Source organism: Armigeres subalbatus, chromosome 2 (genome assembly GCF_024139115.2).
Source record: "Armigeres subalbatus isolate Guangzhou_Male chromosome 2, GZ_Asu_2, whole genome shotgun sequence".
Classification (NCBI taxonomy): Eukaryota; Metazoa; Arthropoda; class Insecta; order Diptera; family Culicidae; genus Armigeres; species Armigeres subalbatus.
In genome coordinates, this window is record NC_085140.1 from 158916488 (window position 1) to 158938268 (window position 21781).

At 38.7% G+C, this 21781-nt stretch overlaps 1 protein-coding gene across 8 annotated transcripts in view; it reads right to left on the reverse strand.

Moving 5' to 3' along the window:
• LOC134211086 (sodium/potassium-transporting ATPase subunit beta-1-interacting protein) overlaps positions 1-21781 on the reverse strand; it is a 162127-nt gene that overhangs the window by 21273 nt on the left and 119073 nt on the right. The gene's annotated exons all lie outside the window — the stretch shown is intronic.

The window sequence follows — 21781 nt, forward strand, 5'->3', positions numbered from 1 at the left end:
ATCGTACAGAGCTAATATTTTCTCTTTGTTGAAATAATATTTTTATATGCATTTGAAATAATGTTGTATATGCTTTTGAAAATCGTGAAATCATCAGAATTCGTTATTACAGTTAAACCAGGAATCCATTTAGAGAAAACAGTTTGATGTTATTTGTAAAACATAAAATTTCATCAAGAAAGCTCAATGATTGAAATGTAATGATAATGAACCTAATATGAACGATAAGCTTAGGTATTTGAACAAAAAGTCAAAATTATGAAGAAAAAAAATAATTAGGAAATTAAAAAAGAAAGGCTTTTGAAACATGGTCTAATTTACCTAATTTAATTGTTAATCTTCTTCTTGTTCAAATGCTCTACATTCCCACAGGAACTTGACCTGTTTTTGAATTAAGTGTTTTATTAGCATTTCCACAGTTGACAATTGAAGGCTCTTCTATACCTGCCAAAGCAACAATATGTATATTGTTTGGCAAGCACAATGAATCTTCTTCTTCTTCTTCTTATTGGCATTACATCCCCACACTGAGACAGAGCCGCCTCGCAGCTTAGTGTTCATTAAGCACTTCCACAGTTATTAACTGCGAGGTTTCTAAGCCAGGTTACTGTGTGGCATTGGACAGGCCTATAAACATGAACAAGCCTAATAAACATCTGTTCCTCAGTCAGATGACAGATCACAGCAGCTATCGTGGGAGACACACTTTCGCAGGCAGTCAAGCCTAGTGAGTCGCGAGTGTAAGCAATGCAAACATGCTGGGTGATTGTTATGAGCGATGCAGAATTGCACATTTGGCGATCCTGCCAGGAGTGTGTACCAACATTGCTCGTGAAATCACCCATCATGTTATGTAGAAGTGTGTGACTATTTCAAACGCATTTCTTGGGGAGCCGAAAAACAGGTGAAGCGGCGAAATTTTTTTTCACGCAGGTAAGAAGAGTAATTAATGGAAGAGGTGCTGCTTTCGTGATGTTGTTCTTGTGTTTGGCATTTGAAGTAATTTAAAAATCTGACGATTATGTTTGGAAATTCATTTCGGTATTTTAAACGGGTGAAACGCCAGAGGGAGATGGCAAAACAGTGAAGCCCTACCCCGACATGTGTGACAACTGGATTTGGCTCTAAATGTAAACAACAGTATTAATTCCGAAGCCTTGTTTTCATGAAATAAACGAAATAAAAACAAAAACATTGTACGCCATATTGAATGTATGATGGTAGACGAATTGGCCAGCTCTTCAATCTCCTGTGTCAAATATAGTAGTTTCTGTGAGACTTCCCGAATAGAAAATACAATAGAATTACATTAAAATATCATAAAATTACAATACATTTCATTGATGAACATTCAATTTTATTGTTCTTCTATTGTACCAATTAAATTGCCTTATTGTTGTTCCAATAAACGTACAATAAAATCTATTGACAGAAAAATGTTGACAATAGAATTACAATAAATTCTTTTGTAATGGCAAAAATTTTATTCGAGAAATAAACAATTTTTTTATTGTTACGGTAACTAACAACCCCTATTTTCTATTGTAAAACTGCCATTTACAACAGGATTTTATGGTGGAAAAAATATTCTTAATTGTTATCCTGTTGTAAGCAACAATAGAGTTTATTGTAATAAAAATTAAATTTATCGTATTGTTACAATAATTTCTATTGTAAGTCTATTGGACTTTTTTATTCGAGTTGCTTCTGATTTGTTAAACGGAGCAGTTTATTGGATCCGATCATGCCGATTTGATTTAGTGTGTTGATGGTTTACACCAAGTGTATGACGTGCGCATTCCAGACGGGCGATAGCATTCCACACGGGCGATAGCAAAAAGATCCGATGAAATTGGTGCTTTATTTCATTGTTTCAAGATGAGATGAATACTAGACTGGCCCAGATTACTATGGCGAGAAAAAAATGTTGTCGAATTCCACGGGGCACCCCCCAGAATTGTGTCTTTGGGTGAGAAAATCAATATCTGAAAATTTCAGCTCAATCGCTTGTTGCATAAGCTGGCGCATTTGATTTGAAGTTTGTATGGGGATTTCAGTCAAAATGTATAGGAAAATACACCTCCGTCACTCATTCGATCTGGAAATTGGTTCTGATTGCTCGATTGACCTCAGAATTGCAAAACCGGCAGTTGGTATGCTACAGAACAATTTCACAGAACATTGCATGATGATTAAATAAACTTTTATATAGTTTTCGGCTGAATTATTAGGAGCTGATTAGTGTATTTTTGGGTTTTTTGATCGAATCGCATCAGCCGAAACCCATATAAAAGTTCATTTAATCATCATACAATGTTCTGTGAAATTGTTCTGTAGCATACCAACTGCCGTTTTTGCAATTCTGAGGTCAATCGAGCAATCAGAACCAATTTCCTGATCGAATGAGTGACGGAGGTGTATTTTTCTATACATTTTGGCTGAAATCCCCATACAAACTTCAAATCAAATGCGCCAGCTTATGCAACAAGCGATTGAGCTGAAATTTTCAGATATTGATTTTCTCACCCAAAGACACAATCCTGGGGGGTGCCCCGTGGAATTAGACAACTTTTTGTTTCCTGGGCCAGTCTAATGAATACACATACAGTACGATGCAACATTTCTCTTATGTGTTATAGTTTCAATGTTGCCATCTTCAAACCAAATGTTTCCGAATTTTCTTACTGATTCTTTTCTTCTTATTGGCATTACATCCCCACACTGGGATAGAGCCGCCTCGCAGCTTAGTGTGCATTAAGCACTTCCACAGTTATAAACTGCGAGGTTTCTAAGCCAGGTTCCCATTTTTGCATTCGTATATCATGAGGCTAACACGATGATACTTTTATGCCCAAGGAAGTCGAGACAATTTCCAATCCGAAAATTGCCTAGACCGGCACCGGGAATCGAACCCAGCCACCCTTAGTATGGTCTTCCTTTGTAGCCACGCGTCTTACCGCACGGCTAAGGAGGGCCCTTTCTTTTTGATTACAATAGCTTTATTTATCATGAATACGCAATCGCACTGGTCCTTGTATCGAAATATAGTGAAATGGAATAATGCTGTGATAGAAAATTCGCGTGAATTAAGTTGATTGCAATTGATTAGCAATATTTCGATTAGGTGAATATTGATGGCAAATGTTGTTAAGACTGGAGTTTTGTTTGAATGTTTTTGATCTATCATTAAGAAAATATGTGGATGCGATGTAAAAAAATTAACAAAAAGAGTTTGATTGGTGTTATTGTGGATCGGAATGATCACAATTCTGCGTGGTGGGACGCCCGCATTCAGTAGATTCTTCCTCTGCGTTGGTGGGACGCCCGCATTCAGTAGATTCTTCCTCTGCGTTGGTGGGACGCCCGCAAGAAGAATGGTGTTATTGTGGATCGGAATGATCACAATTCTGCGTGGTGGGACGCCCGCATTCAGTAGATTCTTCCTCTGCGTTGGTGGGACGCCCGCAAGAAGAATGGTGTTATTGTGGATCGGAGTGATCACAATTCTGCGTGGTGGGACGCCCGCATTCAGTAGATTCTTCCTCTGCGTTGGCGGGACGCCCGCAAGAAGAATGGTGTTATTGTGGATCGGAATGATCACAACTCTGCGTGGTGAGACGCCCGCATTCAGTAGATTCTTCCTCTGCGTTGGTGGGACGCCCGCAAGAAGAATGGTATTATTGTGGATCGAATGATCACAATTCTGCGTGGTGGGACGCCCGCATTCAGTAGATTCTTCCTCTGCGTTGGTGGGACGCCCGCAAGAAGAATGGTGTTATTGTGTATCGAATGATCACAATTCTGCGTGGTGGGACGCCCGCATTCAGTAGATTCTTCCTCTGCGTTGGTGGGACGCCCGCAAGAAGAATGGTGTTATTGTGGATCGAATGATCACAATTCTGCGTGGTGGGACGCCCGCATTCAGTAGATTCTTCCTCTGCGTTGGTGGGACGCCCGCAAGAAGAATGGTGTTATTGTGGATCGAAATGATCACAATTCTGCGTGGTGGGACGCCCGCATTCAGTAGATTCTTCCTCTGCGTTGGTGGGACGCCCGCAAGAAGAATGGTGTTATTGTGGATCGAATGATCACAATTCTGCGTGGTGGGACGCCCGCATTTATGAGCTTCTTCCATTGGGTTGGTGGGACGCCCGCAAGTGAATCCGGAAGGTCAAAAGTGCTCGAAAAGTTTGATTTCATTGAGAATATATATCCCCCACGATTAAAAGCTGTTTATCGAACCAGTCCAGTTACGGTTTCTGGTTTCATGTTGCACAGTTCAATAAACGTGTGCTCAAAGTACAGGTAGGAGTAGTAGTAGAGATGATTTGTATTAGTAGGGTAATTGGAAATTACAAGTCGAGACGTCATTATTCGGGAAAGTTTAGAGAGTTATTTTTTATATTTAGGGTTGGCACCCATAATTGTGTATCCAAAATGTTTTTCGATCACGAAATGGGACGTTTGCAGTACAATAATGTGCTAAAAGTGATTGTTTGTGTTTAATGTGCAAGATGGCCTTGTACCATAGTGGAAGAGTAATTCCATTGTACATTATATGTCGGAATTGTTGTTTTTTTCCTTTGAGTATAAGACGCCAGCATTTTTTTTAGGGGAAAGGGGAGATGTGTGGCATTGGACAGGCCTATAAACATGAACAAGCCTAATAAACATCTGTTCCTCAGTCAGATGACAGATCACAGCAGCTATCGTGGGAGACACACTTTCGCAGGCAGTCAAGCCCAGTGAGTCGCGAGTGTAAGCAATGCAAACATGCTGGGTGATTGTTATGAGCGATGCAGAATTGCACAGTTACCATTTTTGCATTCGTATATCATGAGGGCTAGCACGATGATACTTTTATGCCCAGGGAAGTCGAGACAATTTCCAATCCGAAAATTGCCTAGACCGGCACCGGAATCGAACCCAGCCACCCTCAGCATGGTCTTGCTTTGTAGCCGCGCGTCTTACCGCACGGCTAAGGAGGGCCCCGCACAATGGATACACTATGCCAAACAGGTTCCTGCTAGACAGCCATGTTTCGATGCCAGCATCAAAATCATCGCATGCACAATTTCCTGATTGGCAATCCCACGACTTGTTCGCTGAAAGTATTGTGCCTTGCAACAAAATGAAAACTTTTGTGATCATTTTCCAAGGCTCTCATAGATGTGTAAAATTTATCCGCAACAGTATTGCACATGCACGTGCTATCAAAGCATTCACCGCCATAGTCCAATACAAGGCGGCTACACCCAAGTAACCAATAAGCACTATATTCCGCCAGATCAGCCATATAGTGCTACTTTAATGCTTATAAGTTTTTAAATAGCTGTATAGTGGCCCTATATGGCGGATTGGCGTAATATAGTGCTAATGGTTACTTGGGAATTTTCAAAAATATCAAAGTAGCTTTTTTTAGGTACCTATGTTTCTCTTAGTCAATCGGTAGGTACAGTATCTCAAATAAATAAAAAAAAAACTCATCTGATTAAAATCTTAATTTGAAATTTGATGGTTATATTTTTTTATCCTACGGATCACAGTTTTAATTTTGTTCGATGTTAATCGTAATGAAAATCATACAATTTCATGTTTATTCTCACCTTCGAAAACTTATCATAGAAATCAAGTTTTCCAAATTTGTCATATAGGTTCGCCCATTTTTGGAATATCGATGTAACATAGGTTAATTAAAAATTAGGTGTTTTGCAGTGAAATTATGATAGTAAATAACAACCTATTGACGTTTTAAGTAGCCTTCCGTACTCTAGCGGTAGGATGCAAACGGTTGCTGTAGTAAAAGTCTTTGATTCCTTATAAATATAAACATTATACACTTTGGCGACCAACCATGCGCCTCCATGCACGTGTGGTATATCGTTTCGGTTCAAATACCAAATACTTAGATCCATATTTCGAACACTTGCCTCCATATGAAATGATGATTAGGGTAATTTGCCAAATGTTGAACGGCTAATTTTGTCGCCTATTTTTGAACTCCCATAAGAAATGCAGGTGCGTTCAACAATAGGCGAAGAAATTACCCATTCATCATTAGGCGAATTACTCTAATTTTAAACAAGATAGACTGTTATAGTCTACAGATTTTCTTTAAAGCTTTAATTTGAGTTGTTGTTGTTACGATGGGACGTCGATGGAAATCCTTCTCGCACGCGATGGTATATAAGCAAATCAAACCACCTTTTTTCGCCAGTGGAGAGATATCAGTTTCCATGCAGATACTCTTCCCTTCCTCTTCATACAAAAGCTTGGCAGAAGGAAGGTCGTGCGGTTTGTATCGTCATCTTTATGCCTGCCACTATCAAGTCAGTATTTTCTGTACGTCTAAGTGACGAAAATGATATTAGCATTTCCATATCATTGTAAAATGCGCACAACTTCACACAGAAGAAACACTCATCTCATTAATTAGAATCTATGAATTGTTCTGACTCCTTTTTTTTCAGATTCCGATCTCACCAAATCAAAAATGTGTATATAGCCATTCCACAAGAAACTGATATGCGATGCAACTGGTTATCTTTATAAATAATGAATACCAAACAAATACGAAATGAAGGAGATTATGTGAGAGTTCTATTTGTACACCACTGTCCATCACTCTACGTAGTGTTCGTTACCGTTGTTGCTGTACGTTTGAACGTTGATAAACCATCAGATCGCGGTGGAAGCATTTTAGATCCTTTTGCAAAATTGTAGAAAAATCTAGCCTTCGCTGATTCGGTGTGCGATTCACTTTTTTTTCTGCTAAAATGAATTGAAGACGGATTTCAACCACCCATCATGCTGAAGCAGGGGTCTACTACCTGTACCTGGAAAAATCTGGAAAACCTGGAATCATTAGGGCATTTTATCCTAGCTAGAAAAATCCTGGAAAAATCAAGGAATTTCTGTCACAATCTGGGAAATTTCAAACATGAAAAAAATCAAACAATTAAAAAATTGATTTTGGATCGTTGTTCCGCTCTATGGACAAAAAAATCGTTTTATCAGCTTCAAAGGAATTCCTGGATAATTCCCGAAGCAATTCCTAAAGAAACTAAGAATTTATTCTGGTAATCAATTGCCTAGGAATTGTTTTGTAAATTCTTTTTAGAATTCCCTCGAAAATACTTTAGGAATGTATTTAAAAAAAAAACAATACAAAATTACATTGTTCAAGGCAGTTCCTGGAAGAACTCCCGGAGAAATTTCTGAATCAATTTTCAAAGAAATTTTCGGATGTTTTCCAAAGGAGTGTCCATATGAGTTATTAACGTAATTTTCTAAATAACTCCTGGGGAATTTCCAAGATGAGTCCCCAAAAGAATTCCCGGAGGAATTTCTTAAAGAATCAGGAGGTATTTCCGAAAGGAATCTTTAAGGAATTCCCAAAGGAGAACATAAAGGGAAATATAAAGGGAAAAAATAAATGATTTTGTGAAGCATTTTTGCCAAAAGAATTTTCGAAAGAATTCCCGATGGATGGGTTTTCCAAAGGAATACCTAGAGGAATTTTCAAAGGAGTTTTTAAAGGTATTCTCGAACGAATTCCTAAAAGAATTTGAGGTATCAGACAATAGAATGTTTGTTTCAATTTTGCGGAACTTAGATCAATTTAACACAACAGTTTCTCATGAAGGTGAATCCTTCTTAGAGCAATAATGTACGCCTTCCCTAGTAACAATACTTCTTCTCGTAGCAACCGTAGAGATGCAGATGATTCATCGATGTCTATAACAACTATAGGTCGAGAAACACTATATTCAAGAATATATTACAATCTTCTTCTTCTTATTGGCATTACATCCCCACACTGGGACAGAGCCGCCTCGCAGCTTAGTGTTCATTAAGCACTTCCACAGTTATTAACTGCGAGGTTTCTAAGCCAGGTTACCATTTTTGCATTCGTATATCATGAGGCTAACACGATGATACTTTTATGCCCAGGGAAGTTGAGACAATTTCCAATCCGAAAATTGCCTAGACCGGCACCGGGAATCGAACCCAGCCACCCTCAGCATGGTCTTGCTTTGTAGCCGCGCGTCTTACCGCACGGCTAAGGAGGGCCCCTACCCCACGGCTAAGGAGGGTATTACAATACTGATATGAAAATGATAGATGCTAAAACGGCCATGCACCACTCGAATATTTTTTTTACAAGATTCGAAGGATTTTACCTAGTTAGATAGTAATAATTTAAACTTAATTCCTAAATGAAATCTGTAGACCTAACGTGTTTAAAATCAATTATCAATTTATCAAGTTTTGAAGAAAGGCATACAAAATATATAAATGAAACATGGAGGCAAATGTGAAGGCAAGTGTTCGAAATTTGAGTCAATTTGAGATTTTAGCCAAAACGATACACCAAACGTGCATAGAGGCGCATGGTTCGTTGCAATAGTGTAAATGTTTATATATGGGAATCAAGGATTTTTACCACAGTAACCGTGTGCTCACTATGAAAAAGATTTCGTACGTCTCAATCACGAGAATATCTGGGACACCCTGAGACGTAAGGGGGTTCCGGAGAAAATCATTGATATTATCTGGGAACAGTATGAAATAATCTTCTCGTTTAGAATGCTGCACTACAGACTCTTGTTCGGCCCCATCCGGGTCGTAGCTGCTGTGAGGCAAGGATTTCTAACTCGTACTATAACAAGTAAAGACATTCCGCTAACAGGCTCTGAATAATTTTCTAAACAGCAGCCTTTTTGTGATTGTAGTGTTTGACGTTAGTTGTTAGTTGTTAGTTTGACGTACAGTCAAACCTCCATGAGTCGATGTTCTATGACTCATGGAAGCAAATTATTCCATACTAAAAAATATTTTCTTGGTTACTGCAATGGTCCCTCCAAAGAGCTTTTCAAGGATTTTCTATTGCACATCTCGATATTTCCATGAGTCGATGGTCCCTTCAATATCGACTCATGGAGGTTTGACCGTAATCGATTTGGCGCCGCACCGCTCATACGATTTACCTTAAAAATAAAAGGCTTAGGTACGGAAATTTGAACGCATTTGAAAGGAAAAACTAGTTGAGGAAAAAGCGTACATATACAAACTACGTAGATATTGCCGTGCTATGCGCCGTTTTAAATCAGCGCAATCAGTGAGTGAAATTAGACAAAAAGAGACAAAAAAAATAATGAAGAATAGGGAGCGGGACCATTTGGGCAGCACCCCCTATTCCCGTCCACAACGTTAATAACTCGACGGCGGTCAAACCAAATGGCTTGATTTTTGACATCACTAGATGTCGACAGAAACTAACCATGAACTAAAAAACAAGTAATTCGGTTGTAATGCGATCGAGTAATGAACGTTGCGGACGGGAATGGGGGTGCTGCCCAAATGGTCCCGCTCCCTATTCTTCATTATTATTTTGTCTCTTTTTGTCTAATTTCGCTCACTGATTGCGCTGATTTGAAACGGCGCATAGCACGGCAATATGGAACCCTATATGTCTAAAAATAAGAGAAAATTATCAGACTGCAACGACATTTCTGGCCATCAGGACAAGCCTAATGGAATCCAAAACAAAATTCACTAGCGTTTTCAAGGGCCCGTCTCTGAGCCAGAATCAAGATCATGGTTTGTCAAAATTCTTGAATAATTGGTATAAGTTGCCCTATCCGGGGTTTGAAAGAATCCTAATTTTAGCCAACATTATGTGAACGATAAGGTTAAAACCTCCGATAGGGAATCGTCTTTTCCTGTGATGATGCCAAGCAAAAAAATGCGATGCTCGCGCTGAGAATCATAGGGGAGTAACTGTATTGATCGATTTTCCTTAATCGATTTTGTATTTTGTTAACAACTCAATCGTTTTAAAAGCTACAATTATTGTTTTTGGTGCAAGATGTATTCACCTTTCTCACTCCAAACCATTAAATCTTCGGAAAACTACTGCAATTCTCTGCAATAATAAAAAGAAAAGATAGACGAGAGTAACTTTTATGTTTTTTTACATCATCTACAATTCTCTCGGTTTTGGACGATAAAGGATAGTGGCAGCTTGCACCAGAAATAACAATCATGGTTTTAACTTTTAATTCTGTTGAGTTATTAACGAAGGAAAGAATCGATGAAGAGAAATGGGTCAATACAGTTACGTCCATATGATCCTAAGCGCGAGAATTGTTACCCTGAAGTTTCTCGATTAAGCGAAATTAAAAGCAATGAATCGCCTACTTTGAGCGGCACACTAGGAGTTAACTTTTGGAAATCAGTATGGCGAAAGGCATCTAAAGTTTAATATCTCGAAAATAATCATCTTAATCGAAAATATTATTGGTAGGCGTAGTAGCAGACACCTTCCTACATAACTTGTACCAAATAGATTTTCGTGAAAAGTTCCTGCTGTTGAGAAAACCAGCGTTAGATGTCTTTCGCCATACAAAACTTCAGGTGGTTAGAATAAGTGATGAACTTCTCTTTCCTGAAAAAATCACGTTAATAAAGACTAAAAAAATTCAGGTTGTTAGCTCATGCAGGCTATTTTTACATATACGTTAGCCTGGATACGGCAGTGGCGGGTAGGAAACCAATCACTGTATGTGATTCATTGGTTGAATTGAGGTTCTTTTCGAAGTACTTATTTTTGTTCGAATTAATTTTCGATGAAATCTCCTGCTACTCTTATCTCTCTACCACAGTAGTTCCTTTCGCATGTAGCAATTATCAAGCAAATCTGGCCAAAAAATATCATAGAAAAGGTTTCAACTAATAACTGAGGAAATATTAAATTGAAAAGCACCAAGTTCAGTTGGAATGTAGTCATTGAAGAAGAAAATGAAGAAGCTGTTAAAATAAATGAATTAAGGTACAGTGAGGCAAGTGGGTAAAGGGTTTTGTATAGTTCTGGTTTATTAGGTCATAATAGTGGAATATAATATTAAATCTGATCCTGTATATGATATGTATAATGAATTATCTATCCCGTCTTTATGTGCCTGCGAACAACATTTTTGTAAAATTGTTTCAGGATAAAAAATAATTGTAAAACTTAAAAATTTGTTCAAGCTTACACGTGAGGAAAGTGAAAAAATGAATTTAAAAACTATTTTTTCAATGTATGAACACATTTTCTTTTCATATATACCTATCATGCAAACAATATCTATATTGAGGAGAATCTAATTGGGATCAGTTGTGATGCTTCTCGATACTCCATGAAAGTCAAAGCAGTCATGATGCAGATACTCAATGTTTTGACTTTCATGGTTATCGAAAAGCAACACAACATATCACAATGCCTTAATTAAATGATTTTTAATTTGATTTTGTTCTTTTTTTTTAACTTTTTTTTTAATTGTTGTATGGGCTTAGTGTCTAACTTTACATTTTATAGCAGCTATATCTTGGCTATAGCGTTGGTTTGTGTATGCATTGAAATTTTCCTTGAAATATTCATCAAACCTGGAATCATAAGGATAGGGTTTTATTTGTGATCCACTTTTGATTATAGTAGAAAAATCTACATTAACAGACGGCTGAATCTTCTCAACTTCTTTCAAATAAATAATAATTGTTTGTATATAAACTGCAATAGCATCGATTCATTGAGTTCCATAACTATCATTTTTTAACGGACTACCCCCTACGTTGAAACGCTTTGCACATTCGGCTCTCGATTTATTATCTTATCGCTCAAACAACCAAATGCCTTCGAATTAGTTTTTATTTGCTCTATTTGTTAATCCACGCTCAATCAAAATTATTTGTTTTTGAAAAAATAGAGAAATTCATTCAGTTTCAGAAAATTTTCACTTGCCCCACCCGTAGTAAAAATCAGACACAAATATTTTAGTTTTAGTATTTAGTTTTTGGTGCTCTAATTCAAAACTAAAGAGAAAACCAACTTATCAAAGTACTAATTGAACGTGTTTAGAAATAAACTTAAAAAATATTCATATTTATTGATACGCAAAAAAAAACTTGTACCGTTTTGACTCAAATCCCGAACATGACTGATATTCCGAACACTGGCGTTTTAGCGCCCTAAAACTAAAGTTTTCATCGGTTTTTCGTACTGAGGATCAAGATTACAAACGAATTCAAGCTCCTATGGAGAAAATTACATAAATATAGCCAAAATGGCAATTTAAAAGCGAGTGTTCGGAATATGAGTCATGTTCGGAATTTGAGTCAAAATGATACAAAACTTAAACTTGGTAGGTAATTTTCTCTAGTTTGATTTTTTTTTTCTGTTTTAATACTTTATTATAGTGATTTTTCTTAAGGTAGAGTTCATCACTGTCTTTTGTTTGTTGAAATATATCATTATTTTATGTCTTACTCATTCAACGCAACAATGGCCATGTAGGAAAAGTCAAATCGATGGAATCAACCAGAACCTGGTTGTTCATCTAGCATTCTATTGGTGTACAAATATCGGCATAATATCAACTAGGGCCAACGTTATGAATCAAAAACAAAAGGGTGCCAATAACCAAACCTCTTTCCCTAATGTTAGGTTGAGAAGCAGGCCAAGTTCCAATTGTAATGTAAAACATTAGAAGAAGAAGAATTAAATTAAGTATAAATTTTAAACTTATACAAAAATGTCTGTTTCTATATATGTATTAGTCGCTGGTAAGAGAGCTGCTTCGGTTGTGGAAATCAAATACCTTCTTTCTGATTTGCGCTTGAATAAAAACACAATAAATCATCACAGTTTTCATGTTCTTCGGACATAAATGGCAGTTTATGTATTTTGATCTGATTGGAATTGAAATACAATAAACAATGATTTAGGGCGCTATACCGCCCACTTTTGTTCCCTTTTTGGCGAGAGTAGGCAATCGAGTCGGACAGTGTGGTGTATGATTTGTTTTGGGTGGGGAATGGCGGTTGGACACCGCGTTTTTCTTTCACGATTCTCGAGCAAAAAGCGGAACATTCTTTCACATGTTTAGGGCTTCAGTTGTGGTTGGTTGGACGATTCAAGTATGGTGCGTGCGGTTATGATTGAAAGCCTGACTAATACAATAATCAGATATATAACTAAGTGCCACGAAATTGAACGGTAGCGATCCAATCGGACCGATAAACAGAGCTGTTCTGGAGGCAATTTGTGGTTGAGCCTTGTGAAATTAAAGACGTGGCGTTATGTTTTAGGTGCAGGGCTGGATATTTGCAAGGTATGGGCAAAGCTGAATCCGGTAGCGTTATTGTAGGATTGGTTGAAAGTAGGGGAAATGACGTCTTCGTTCTTTCCAATTGTGGTAGGTACGTTTTTCTTTGTTATAGCCAGACGAATTTTCCAACATCAGACACTGAAATTCAGCCATAACATTATTTGATATACAAATAATCTTCAGACCAAATTTGAACGCAATTGGTTTGAAAAACCTCTGACACTAACCGAAGTAAACCTGCCAAAGTCGTCACTAAGGGAAAATGTTTGTTGCTGTACAATAATAAAGTGATGAAACGAATTGAAGTGGAGTTTCGGTAATAAGTAAAAAGGCCTTGCGAAAAATAATGGTGAGATGTGTGCTATGAATGAAGTAGCGCCGATTTGGTACCTTGAGTTGGTTCAGATCCAGGTAGTTTTAAAAACGAAATACTAATCGGCATATACAAAACATGTAATGTGAAAATTGTAATTACAGATACAGAGAAGAGCCAGTCTGAGAGGACTGCATTCTAGTTAAAAAAGACAAACAATCAATTAATCAGTTACAGATACTTCACAATGTTAAATCTAAAAAAAAAATTTGTTAAATCTGTCAAAATTTTCTTTTGAAATCAATGTGATCTTATTTGACAAAGTATAGTTCCCCTTTTTGTTATTTGTTTTCTGTTTGGATAATATCCAAAAGAATAAATGAGCGTTCAACAATAGGCGAATTTAATTTTTATTTTGTAGTTCAACATTGCCCTTCTTTCAATAGAATAACTATAAAAAAGCATACTATCATCATCATTTGCAAGGACGAAAATACATCTTCAGATCCAATGAAGTTACCCGCCTATGTCAAAACACATAAAGTTCAGTTGAGTTCATAAAAAAGATAACAGTTTCAGCACGCAAGCATTAAAAGTATCCTTCTGCTTCGCTTGCTTCATTGCTTTCCAATAGCATCATCATCGCAACACCAGCGTCTGGAGATACCTTACCAATTGCGTTACTCATGTATATAAATCTCCCGATGTAGTCACACTTGAATGATATTAACCCAAGAACAACAGTCATGTACGAATTTCCAACTTCGTTAATGATGTGTTTAAGCTACGTGACTGCTGTAGGGTTAAACTACAGCACAAGATGCTTGAAGCGTATATCAAGATCTTCGATGCGAAAATCGACCTTGTACACCGGAAGTCAATGTCATCTCTCATCTCATCGCCGGCTGCCATGATTCATTTCGAGACTTAACAGAGAAACATGATTCTATGTGTGTATGTATCAACTCCATCACACTCTTCGAAGTGAAAATTAATAGTTGGAAGAGCAAGCAACGATCGATGTGTAATGAAATAAGCGTGCACTACATCATGCGCTCTTTCATACGTGTTGCTGCTACTTTGTTCTCAAGATATGAAGTCAATGTAAGCAATTAGGCCTTTTATACATCGTTACCATGACTGTAATTCAAGGGGTAATTATTTACGTGGTGTTGACCTCATATAAATGCAATACATCCCTTACTATTTCAAAACAAAACATTTTACCCAGAAAAGACTCCTTAGCAATAAATGCGTTCGTTAAATTTTGCATTTTTTATTTGCATTAATCATGCAGAAGGTTTTAGCTCGGCTTAGCTTTGACTGACGGTCAAAGGTAGGATTAAGGCTGATATTTTCGTCTGCGTTTTTATTTTCGTCATAGTCATAGAGACACTTTTTTGCCAAATTCATCCGTAACAAATCGTAAGCTCAGGAGAAACATTATGTTATAGTAGAGTGTGTCGGTGTCATGCGACCCGTGTCAAGAGGATGCATGGTCTGAGGGGTGAAATAAATAGCAGGCCGCAAACGGAACCTGTAGGATACCTGGGCACCCCCACAGTAAAACGTTTCCTTATCACGTTACTGTGGAGCTCTGGCGTGACGGACCTATTATCTCGCGCAACTCGTGGGATCAAATATGTAGCGACACAAAAACAACAAAAAAGAAACCAAGTGATAGCGAGCAGCGTGGCAGGACAGAGGAAGCGCTCATCGATACTAAGATGGATGAGGCTACTCTGACCAAGGTTACAAGACACAAGAAGAGCGGTGGCCAGAGAATGGAGATGATTACGAATATAACTATGCTACGTTTCAGGTATGCAGTCTTGGGTCTTCTTCAGGGGAAAGTCACTGAAGAAGACCCGAAAAGTGGTCGAAATGTTGGGATAAAATCAAAATTATCGTTTGATTACCAATACATAGCCGAAACGTAGCATAATTACCCCGATTAGTCGAACTCACATTACAATCGAACGGATATAACGGACGTAATAATGTTCTTTCTGAACAACGGCGGGAAGTGCAGTAAGAAATTTAAGCAGTCCGTGCTGACCCTCCGCAACATGGTTGTAGAGGCAAAGCAGGAGTGGAGGTCCTTGTTGCAGGTAAGTAAGGAGACGGAACGAAAGATCCACCAACTTACCGAGGAGAAAGAGTTGGCAGTGAGCCAAGCGGTGAAGGTCAGGTAGAAGGCCGGCTCCTTTTGGAGAAAATTAGCTGACAGAAAGTCCGGCTGCGGAACTTCTCAGACGCATGGCTGTCACAGGAGCAACTCCAAAGCTAAGTAAGATCGGCAGGGCAACCGATCTAAGGGGAGCAAATGCTAAGCCTGTATTGCATAAGAGGAAACCAACTGAAATACGCCGGGAGAAGCTTGAGCAAGTAGCCGACCGTAAAGAACGACACATAGGGGTATTTTCGCAATCTAGCCGGAATAAATTATTTTATATCTCAAACTGCTATGTTTCACCTTATTTTATGATACTGTGATGATAATTTAGCTGAAATATCAGTTTTCTTAATTTTCACTTTTTGACCCATGTGCTTTACCCTTTAAAACCCTGAAACACATTGATAATTTCAATTAATTCGTTCTCGTCATCGCTTCTACCGAAATCAGTTCAACTCTATGTGTTTGCAAGGGGAAACATAGAGCTAAAAGATGGCGTCATGGAAATTGTTCTATGACTCTTCCTATTTTCATAGGGATGTTGAATGTATTATATAGGTCATAAATGCCTTAAATACAGTACCAAACTAAAAACATCCGCTTTCAAAATGGCGCAAATTTGCGCAAGATTTTTCTTCGGGATCCTAAAATATAGACATAAATGCGTCATCTCTATACTAAAATATTACCGAATATCATCGAATAAGCGTTTTATGCTTATTGAAAATATGAGGAACATTAACTAGTTTTGTCTCGAAAATGGACTTCGAATTACTCTTTTGTATTTCTGTTAAGAATCATTTATTCTTGTCAAAAACACGTTTACATGATACTATTTTGTCTACTTTTTCATGGTATGTACTGATCTGTGGATTACTGTGACAAATATTTGACCACAATAAAACATACCGAACGTAATCAAATTCAACAGAGCAAACCGGTAATTTCCTCAATGAAAAACCTCTAACTTTCTTGAAATGTAGTGGTAAAACTTTAAATTTAAATAGAAAACCTAGTACTAGAAGTAGCTCGTCTACTATTCAGAGAAGTTTGAGACATATTTAGACTACTCTAGGACAATTTTGAAAATTTAACTTTATTCCGGCTAGAATGGCGAAATACCCCTATGTGCGACGGTAAACAAGTGCCGGGAGGAAGGCCTGTCCTGGAGGGAGGTTGTGAACCCTAAACAGGCGAAAAAGGAGCGAAAAGCTAGTACGCAGAAGGGCGAGATGATCCTCGTCCTGGAGCGGGATGATGTGCGGAAGAGTTCCGCGTATAAAAGGTTTTTTTTCCTCTTCGGCTGTGGCATAGCGACGGCAGCCCTTACTTTGCACCGTTCAATGTGGAAAAACGATCCATAAAAGAATGAAAAACGATCCATAAATAACATCTGAATGTTCCATAAAACGCTACCATATATCCATAAAATAGTTCGAGAGATTCCATAAAGAATATTTTTATGATCCATAAAACTTTGAAAAATGATCCATAAAAACTATAAATTGATCCATAAAATTTCAAATTTGCGCAATTTATATCCTGATGATCCATAATTTCAGCCATATGATCCATCATTTTGGTCATATGATCCATAATTTGGATAATGTGATCCATAATGCTTTGAAAGAAGGCCAATGAAACTATATTAATTGATCCACACATTTTATAAAATCTATGGATCATTTATCAAAATTTATGGATCATATCACCAAAACTATGGATCATTTGAACAAAATTGTGGATCAAATGGCCAGAATTATGGATCATATGACTAAAATTATGGATCATATTACTGAAATTATGGATCATCATTACGATAAAAAAATGCGCAAATTTGAAGTTTTATGGATCAAAATATAGTTTTTTTATGGATCATTTTCCAAAGATTTATGGATCATTTGTCATATTTTCATGGGAAAATAGCATGAATTGTATTGTTTTTCTTGACTATGTTAATGGAACATATTTCCCAATTAATTGCTAAATATTGGCTTAGTTATGGATCGAAAAATTATTCTTTATGGAATCTCATCAACTATTTTATGGATTTATGGAAGCATTTTAAGGAACATTCAGATGTTATTTATGGATCGTTTTCCAGTTTTTTATGGATCCGTCTTTATCGTTTATATGCAAAAGTATGTTTTGTCCATAGCGACCTGTTATTAGATCTATTGTAGCGTTACCCATATCCTTAGTGTTAAAGTGCATGTCGAATTACTTCATTACTATTGATAAGCAATGCAGTATCGGTTTCGATACAGTTGTTGTTTTGTTTTCTCAAGAGCACCATGTCAAGGTCCCGCTATTTAGACCCTTCACAGAGAGCAATCCCATTGAAGGCGCGCCCCTTATCAATAGGAAATCAATCCTTTCTTGAGAAAACAGAACAGTGATACTCCCGAGCAGCACAAGTCAGACAAAAATGGTTGCAGCAACTTGATTGTGACTAATTCTGGTCCTATTTGAGTTACAGTAACCTTTGTTGGAACATGTGTGCTGCTAGGGCTGTTTTTGGCCATGCATCGGAGCCATATCCACATCCTTGTCTTGCTTCTAGAATATCACCAGTAAAACAATGAAAACCCGGGATTTAGCTCTGTCTACAAGACCATTTCAAGCAAAAGAATTTGTTCAGTAATAAGAACTTCCGTGTGTTCCTCTCACTACCATTTTCACCAGTTCATGAAGAGTTAGTACGTATTTAAACCCCTAACTCGATTTATCCAGCAGTCAGTTCAGCCTAGGACCGGGTACCGATGTTTTTTAACTAATTGCTTGAAAAGTTGTTTCCGCTGCATACAGTCTAGCCTCAAACAAGAGGAATTCGAGACTTTCAACTGTCTGCAAGGTAACATTAATTATGTTTTATTTCTGAGACTGCTGTTGGTAGCGGGGACTAAATACGATGTATCCTTAATTACCACAACTTATTGCCCTAGCTAGAAAAATGGATTAAGCTACGGCTCTGTTTGGTAGATCTTACACCGCAACACACTACGTCAAAGAGATCTACCATGTTACGGGACGTATAAAAGGTTGGTAGAATAGGTTCTGGGAGCGCTATACATAGTGGAGGTCTGGACAAAATTACCGGAGAATTGCTAGCTGCACTGAGATATCTGTGTGGCGACGAAAGCCAGGATACCGTGGATCAGATGCAGAAAGGTTGTGCTGGAACGTAAGTTGCCTCATTCCAGGTACCTCTGGTTGATGGCAAGAAGGTACTGGATAAGGTCAAGCTGAAGGTGGATTGGTCGGTATGCTCGGTTAGCGCAAACCGACAACCTCAGGCCTGTTTCAAGTGCTTCGATTACGGACATAAAATATTACTACAAAGGTCCTGATCGAAGTCGGCTTTGCCGGACACCTTCGACGCGGCAACGAGGTGTTTGATCTGTGCTCCTGGAACAGACAACAAACACCCATCCGGTGGGCAGGCCTATCCGGCCTCCAGACGGGCTCATTCATGCAGGTAGCACAGCTGAATCTCAACCCCTGCGAGGCAGCGCAACAGTCGGTACCCGAGAATAAGACTGCCTAACATAGTACTTAAATTGCGGACAAGTCCGGATTAATAACCATCTGGACTTGCGGGCGGTACACCATCCAGGAAGAAATATCATCTCCTGACGATGTGGGCTTCGTTATAACAAAAGTGAACGGAGCTTACTTTTATGGCTGTTATTGTCCTCCTAGAAGGAGTATAGAACAGCACACTAGGGTATTAGATAATCTTGTAGTGAAATTAATTGATTTAAAACCGTTAGTTGAAGCAGATGACTTCAGTGGCAGTGGACTGGGTCTCCCGGTTCACTTACGCTAGAGGTCATATATCGCTAGAGTCTCTAGCGGTACTGAAAGTAGTTCTGCTGAACGAAGGATAACTGTCGACGTTCAGAGAACCGAGTGGTGAGTCATACATCGATGTGACGTTCTGCACCGCGGAATGGACGATGGAGCCTGAATAGAAGGTTCAAGAAGGGTATACTGCTAGTGACCATTAGGAAATACGTATTATGGTCAGCTATGCCCCTAACAGAACCACAAGAGTGATCAGTGAAACTGATCTATTATGAGCTACCTCACATGGAACTGCAACATGGAACTGCTGGAAGAATCACTGCAGCGGAAAAAAATGGACACTAAGCCTTAGTGGTGATAAGTTTTCTGGCACGAGCATGTGACGTGACAACGCCCAGGAGGACTATGCCAACTGGTGTACTGATGGACGAGCACGATAGCTAATCTTCGCAGAATCTGTATTAGAGCTAAAAGAAGGTTGCGACGTGCTAGAAGCGACGCTAAAAGGACGCCGGTGTTCCAAACGGCAGAGCTCTGAACTACGAAATCAAACGTTTGACACATAGGACTGGCCCGCTACACTGTACTAGTAACGCTAGTGAATAACGATGAGCTTATCGCCGCTGCAAGAAAACTTCCGTCCGGATCATGTTCATAACCTGGTCCTTAAGCACGTGGTATAAGACAAACAGAGGAGATGATGCCTACCGCTCCGAATATATTCAGGAGCTGCCTCCAACGTTGCCCTGACGAAGGAAACATCCCAGATCGTTGAAAACGGCATAAGTTGGTGCTATTGCCTTAGCCTGTGAAATTTCAGACAAATCTTTCGACATACAGACCAATTCGCCTACTCGATACAATCGGAAATGAATAATGAATTTCCTTAAATTATTAATTTGGAATTTCCCCAGAAAATTCTCTTAGTTTTTCCAAAGGCTCCACCCCAGTACCCCGAATCCCAGTACCCCGAATGCCGTTACCCCGAAGGCCACTACCCCGAATGGGACAGTACCCCGAAAGTCATTACCCCGAATGGGACACTACCCCGAAATCCATTACCCCGAAATGCAATTATCCCAAAAACATTTAGAATCTATAGTATTCTATTATTATGTTTAACACCAACAGATATTGATGAATCGCCAGTTTTTAACCAACCAGTTTAACCAACAGTTTTGATTTTTCTTCTAATTAGCTTTAACTATCATTCCTGTCATTATGACCTGGAAAAGCACTGCTCTACGAAATGGAGTAAGAGATCCTTTTTTCCAACAGAACGCGTTTTCCCGGTATAAGGCACACAGAGGAGATGATGCCTTCTTTAAATGGAAGCGTTTGCCCGGTATAAGGCAGACAGAGGAGATGATGCCTTCTTTAAATGGACGCGTTTGCCCGGTATAAAGCTGTCAGAGGAGATGATGCCTTCTTTAAATGGACGGGTCTGCCCGGTTTAAGGCACACGGAGGAAATTATTCCTTGTTTAAATGAACGCGTTTGGTCCGGTGTAAGGCAGACAGAGGAGGTGATGCCTTCTTTAAATGGACGCGTTTGCCCGGTATAAAGCAGACAGAGGAAATTATGCCCTGTTTAAATGAACGCGTTTTCCCGGTATAAGACAAACAGAGGAGATGATGCCTTCTTTAATAGGACGCGTTTGTCCGGTATAAGGCACACCGAGGAAATAATGCCTTGTTTGAATGAACGCGTTTGCTCGGTATAAGGCAGACAGAGGAGATGATGTCTTATTCAAATGGACGCGTTTGCCAGGTATAAGGCAGAAAGAGGAGATGATGCCTTCTTTAAATGGACGGGTTTGTTCGGTATAAGGCAGACAGAGGAGATAATACCTGCTTTTAATGAACGTGCTTATACCTCGACAAGGTACACAGAGGAAAGACTGTCTTTTTAAAAGTAACGTCTGCTCGATAGAAGGCGAAACGAGATGATGCCTTCTTCAAGTCAACGCAACTTCCCGAAGACAAACAAGATCTCCCTTTCTCTCACTCTCATAGACAAACCCCCTTACACACTCACTTCCTCTGTCTCACTAACTATTACTCATTCACCCACTCTCATAGATTCACACACACTCACTCACTTAACCACTCTTACTCATTCATCCACTTTTACCCACTCATTTACTCTGAATCATTCGCTCTCTCTTTCTCGCTCACTCTTACTCACTCACTCTTACTCGCTCGCTCACTAACTCTTACTCGCTCACTCACACACTCACCCTTACTCACTCACTTAATCACTCACACACTCTTACTCACCCATTCACCCCTCGTCGACTTTGAGTTTTTGACCACGTTTTATCCAGAATCCGTA